We start from the raw sequence: 6,045 nt of genomic DNA, 5'->3' as shown, positions 1-6,045 counted from the left end.
CCCGACGGCCCGGGCGGAGCGGAGCGGAGCGGGACCGGCAGCTCCCCGGGGAAGCCAAAGGGCAGCGGCAGGAGCGCGCAGCCATCAGGTGGGTGCTAAGGGGTGATGGAAGGAGCGGCCGGTCCCCAGGAGGCTCCAGATGGACATTGCAGCCTTCAAGTGGATCCTGCGGGCAGGAGCTGGACCCCAAAATTCTCCAGCTGGACCCCAAAATTCTCCAGCTGGACCCTACAGCCTTCTGCTGGAGTATGGATCCATTAACCAGAGCTTGGGAGCCACCAGATGGATCCTAAACCCAGCAACTGAACCCCAAGAGCCACCAGATGGATCCTACACCCAGCAATTGAACCCCAAGAGCCTCCAGATGGACCCTACACCCAGCAATTGAACCCCAAGAGGTACCAGATGGAGTCTGCAGCCTTCAATCAGACCCTACAGCCATCACTTGAACCCCAAGAGGCTCCAGCTGCACCCTATACCCATCAGCTGGACCCGACACCCATTAACCAAACCCCAAGAGCCTCCAGTTGGACCCTACACCCATCAGCTGGACCCCAAAAGCCTCAGGTTGAACCCTACACCCATCAATTGGACTTTGCACCCATTAATTGGAGCCCAAGAGCCCCCAGCCAGAGCCTACACCCATCAATGGGACCCCAAGAGCCTCCAGTTGGACCCTACACCAAACAACTGGACCCTACACCCGTCAAACAAACCCCAAAGCCCCCAGCCAGACCCCAGACCCCCCCAGCTGCAGCTCAAAACCCTCCAGCTGGGCCCTCCAGCCACCAGTTGGACTCTGGAGCTGCCACCTGCCCCTTCTGTCCCAGCTGGACCCCAAGAGCAGTCGCCATCCCCTTCCCTGCTGTCCCCTGGACCCCAAGGGTCCCCAGCCAGAGCCCCAGGACCTCGGAGCCGGAGCCCCCAGCTGATCCTGCTCAGCTGGGCTTTGGGAATCCCACTGCAGCAGCCATGGGGACACCGTGGGGACACCATGGGGACACCATGGGGACACCGTGGGGACACTGGGGTGCCCTGGATGCTGGTGAGGGAGGAGGTTTGGGCGCAGAGGCGGCGGTTCCAGCACTGCCCTTGGACTCACCTTGGCTGCCGGGATCCAAACACCGATTTCCCTCTAGGCAGCGTCTCCCTGCTCCCGGTGAATTCCTCCGGGGTGAATTCCTCCTCTCCCTGCGTTGCCTCTGCCGGCTGACATGGAGCCACGTGCCAGGAGCAAAGCCTCCTTCACCGCCTTTAACTCTGTCCCTCCCTAAAATCCCGCAATTCCCAGCTCCCCATCCCATGGGCAGCACCTGGGGCTGCACGGGGCATTCCCAGTGCTGGGATTAGGGCCTGGCTGGGGAGAGATTTGGGATCGGGGTGGCTCAGTGAGTGCAAGCATCCATCGGTGCAGGGAGGATGAGGGATAATTCCCTCCTGTGCTGGAGGGAAAAACTGGGATGCAGCAGGAAAGCTGGTTCAGGAACAGGAATAGCTGAAAGAACTAAATATGGAAACTTGGATAAACCAGCGCTGAAGGAGGGAGATGGTTTCCTAACGGGATTCAAAGCATATAAACAAACTCAGGGAGGAGGGAGGTTGTCCAGAGGGGCCTTGGTGAGGAAGAGTTTGGAAAACCAGCTGGAATTCTCCCAGCAGGGAAGGCTATTCCATGAAATTTCCAGCTTTGTGGAGGAAGTGCCACCCCTGGGAACACATTGTCGGGGGGAAGAGATAATGAAAACAACGTCCCTAAAAGATTCTCTGTGGGATTTTTTTTCCCAGCTGCTTTTTGATGATAGGAGTGGCTGGAGTGACTGGAGTTCTCCGTTCCGTTGGAAGTTTTTTGCTCCCTTTGGTTTTTCTGGGATCACCAGCCTCACACTGGGAAGGCTCCGGCGCTGCAGATTCCAGGCTGGGGCTGCGTGGCACCAATTTCCTGGGAATCGCCTCCCTGGGTGGACAAACCCCAAAGCTCAGCCTTGTCCTGAGATCCCATCAGAGCTCTCCCATCTCCAATGTCTCTTAATTCCTTAAGGAGCTCAGCTTTGCCGGCTCCTCGGCACCTCCTGCTTTCCCTTTTGGGTTTGTGCCGGCACCACGGGGCGGCTTAACGCGATTATCCCGCTCCAACTGCCCTAAGAGGATTCCCAGGCTCGGCTCAGGGTGGGGACAGGGATGATCCCGCTGGGTGGAGGTGGGGGAGCCTGTGAGGGTGACCCCGGCATCTGCAGCCCCCGTGGGTGCCACGAGCTGCCATTCCTTGGGATAGGGTGGGAAATGCTCAAGGATGGGTCCTGGAGAGAGGAGGAGGGAATGGGGAGGGAGACACTGGGAAAGGGTGGGAATGTCGGGGCTCTGGGGCTGCTCTGGGACGTCCTGGGGCTTCCCAGGGGATTTTGGGACTTCTCAGGGAGGTCCTGAAGTTTTCCAGAGGGCTGAGGCTTCCCAGGAGGGTCCTGGAGCTGCTCTGGGGCATCCTGGAGCTTCCCAGAAATGTCCTGAAGCTGCCCAAGGGAGGTGCTGGAGCTTCCCAGGAGGGTCCTGGAGCTTTTTGGGAAGGTGTTGGGGCTTTCCAGGAGGGTCCTGGAGCTGCTTTGGAGCCTCCTGGAGCTTCCCACGGATGTCCTGGGGCTGCCCAGGAGGGTCCTGGAGCTTCCCAGAGGACTGAGATTTCCCAAAAGGATCCTGGAGCTGCTCTGGGGCATCCTGGGGCTGCCCACAGAATTCTGGGGCTGCCCAGAAGGGTCCTGGAGCTGCTCTGGAGAGTCTTGGAGCTTTTCTGGGGTATCCTGGTGTTTCCCAAGACTCTCTTGGAGCTTTCCAGAAGACTGAGCCTTCCCAGGAGGCTCCCGGAGCTGTTCTGGGGCATCCCAGGGCTCCCCAGGAGATTTTGGGACTTCCCAGGAGGTTCCTGGAGCTCTCCAGAGGACTGAGATTTCCCAAAAGGATCCTGGAGCTGCTCTGGGGCTGTCCTGGAGGCCCTGAGGCTGCTCTGGAGGTCCTGCAGCTGCATTCGGGGAAGGAGAAGCTGCACCTGGAGAAGGGTTATGGAAATGGGCTGGTTTAGGGCAGGATTTGGAATCCCAAGGGGGAATAACCCTGCCCTGGGATGGTGCCAGTCCCTGCCCTGGCTGTGGGGTGAGCCCTGGCCCCTCTGGAAGTGCCCAGTGGGATGAGTTCTGGAGCTGGGTCAGCTCCTTCCCTGCCGGAGGCCGTGTCCCACTTCTGGCAGGAGCAGGAGCCATGTGGAGACCTGGAAAATCTCCTGGCAGGAGCAATCAGGTCACCAGTGCTCACCAGTTGGATACTGGGACAGCCAGGGCGTTGCACTGGGCAGGAAGTGCTCTCCTGGGAAATCCTCTCCCCAGCAAAGTGGGAATATTGGGAATGAGGCTTCCCAGTCAGCATCAGGATGAGTATCTCAGCTGCCAGTGCTGATCCTAAAGTTTTGGGGGATTTTCCTGATTCCTGTCAGCTCTTCCTTAGGAAATGAGGGCTGGGAGAATGAGGGAGAGCAGGATTCCTTTGGGAATTCCCATCTGGAGCAGAAAAGGTAAGATTTCCCAGAACACAGGTTCAAACCTGAGCACAAAAGGGAACCCACAAGCCCAGAGTTGATCCTGGATCATCCCTCAGGAATTTTGGGCTCCCGAGGGATCCTCTGGCAACACCCATAGCTCAAATTATCTTCCCAGGGGTTCCATTTCAAAGCAGAAGGGTTAAAAAAATCAGTGTCCAGGCACAGATATATTCCTAAATATCCTTAAATATCCTCAAATATTATATGGATCATCCCAGCTAGGACAGACAGCAGGTGGGAGGTGGCACTTCCAGCTGGGAATGTGGCACAAAGGGTCAGGCCCCAAAACCTGGCCCTAAATGGCCCCTTTTTCCCTGCAGACCCACAAAGCTGCGTGTCCATGTCCAGAAAGAATTTCTATCCAGGTTTTCCCGTGCCTCCTGTGGATTTCTGCCCCAAAGCAACAGCTTGTTTGGGATAAATCCAGAGTGCTGCTGGAACGGGAATCCCGGGGGATGGCGGGGGCTGAGCTGGGAAGGGCCAGCCTGGTTCCTGCTGCTCCGAGCTGATTTTCCTCCACACCAAACAAATCCACAGCTCCCAAATCCAGCTCTGGGGTGCAGTGGGAAGCGTTGGAGGGATGGCATGAGCAGGTGGAAGGTGCTGGATGGGTCCAAACTCATCCAAATTCCTGCTAAATCACTTTCTCCTTTCTTTTTTTCCTCCCTGTTTCTTGTTTTCCTTGGCTCCCGCACGTTCTGGGCAGGCTGACAGGGAGCTCTGTGGAGCTGCAATCCCTGTGGGAAAAGCAGAGCAGCTCCAGACAATGGATCCATTGCTGCTGGGAAAGGGAGCAGGTGGGGAGGAAACAGAGCCGCACAAAAGGATCCGCGGCAAGAGGAGGAGGAGGAGGAGGAGGAGGAGCAAGGGGGGATTGTCCAGAAATCCCTGGAGAGGGGCTGGATCCAAGCTGGGTGCTCTGACAGCTGGGCCTGGCAGCAGCAGCAGCAGCAGTGCTGGGTAATTAATTAATAAATGAGGCGTTTTCCAGGGAATTGTGGGGATGGATCAGAAGGAAATGGCTCAGAAATTCGGGAATTCAAAACAAAACCACCCCAAAGTGGAGCAGACGTAAGGGTGGGGAATGGATTTCCAGGGTGGCTGCCCCATCCTGGGAAGGGCTCAATTCCAGGCTGGAGCAAGCTGGGATAGTGGGAAGGAGGTGGAATTGGGTGATGCTGAATGTCCTTCCAACCCAAACCGCTCCACGATCCCGACTTTTATTTCTCTTGGCTGCCTTGCAAGTGCCCTCAGCCTCAAGAGTTCCAATAAAACTGCAGGAATTTCGCTGTGAGACATTTCCCACTCCAGTGCCAGCACGGAGCCTCCGGGCCAGCCGAGCTCCCAGCCCATGGAGGACACAGAAATTTGTCCCATTTCCTCCATTTCTTCCTCAAAAACCACAAATCCCAAATTCCCTTTGCTTGCAGGGAATGGGATTTTGTCCTTTAGCAGGGCAGACCCAGCCATCAATTTTGGGAAGGGTGACTGGAAGTGCAGCAGTCCCGTGGGATCTGACTTTCCTTTCTCATCCCAAACAATATTTCAAGGGATTTATTTTTATAACCTGAACAATGATATTAAAAACGCTATTTTAAAAAAAGAAACTTGGCCAGGCTGCAAATTGGGCCACCAGAAGGACAATGAGGAGGCAAAAAGATGGGAGTCACTCCTAAGGAAAAGGGAATTTTTTTTAATGGGAGAAATCCTGAGGCAAGCATGAATCACCTCTCAGTGTGTCCTGGAGCCAGGAAATCTGGGAATTGGGAGAGCTGGCAGGAGCAGGGCACAGACTTTGGCTTGAAGCAGCTCCAGGATGGCAGGAGAAAAATCTTCCTGTGCTGAGGGAGGATTCACTGGAATGTCCCTGGATGATCCCTGGGATTGCACTGCCAGGGGTACCCTGGTGGAGTTGCAGGTAAATGGATGTGCAGAAAGGCAAAAAAATTCTGTTGGAAATGCAAAAAAATTACTTAACTGATCTATTAATTGATATAATCAATCCATTAAAGCAGAATTCCAGAGACTACATATATATATATATATATATATATATATATATATTCCATACATCTATGTGGGAATAAATTCCTTGGGTTCCTCCATGGAATTGTGAGGATCCACAGGATGAAACTGTCCCATGGGGAAAGGATCCTGGAGGATCTTTGGGATGGGATCCCTGCAGGAAAGGAGATGGCAATTCCTAAATGAGGGGCTGGGAATGAGGCAGCAGCAGCTCCAGCCCTCTGTGGCTTCGAGGAAAAGCTTAAAAGGAAAATATAAATCCCCTCACTAATTTTCCTCATGAAAATATAAATCCCCTCACTAATTTTCCTCATTATTCCCATTGGATCTCGTTCCAGAACTGAAGAATTTGATGGGAATGTCAAGACAGCCTTTTCTTCCCCTCCCTTTGGTGCTGCTTTTTGGGGTTTTTTTTTCTGATTATCAGCTGCTTTGAG

This window comes from Molothrus aeneus, chromosome 23, assembly GCF_037042795.1.
Source record: "Molothrus aeneus isolate 106 chromosome 23, BPBGC_Maene_1.0, whole genome shotgun sequence".
Taxonomy (NCBI): Eukaryota; Metazoa; Chordata; class Aves; order Passeriformes; family Icteridae; genus Molothrus; species Molothrus aeneus.
The sequence above is the reverse complement of the archived record's forward strand: the minus strand, read 5'-3'. Positions refer to the sequence as shown.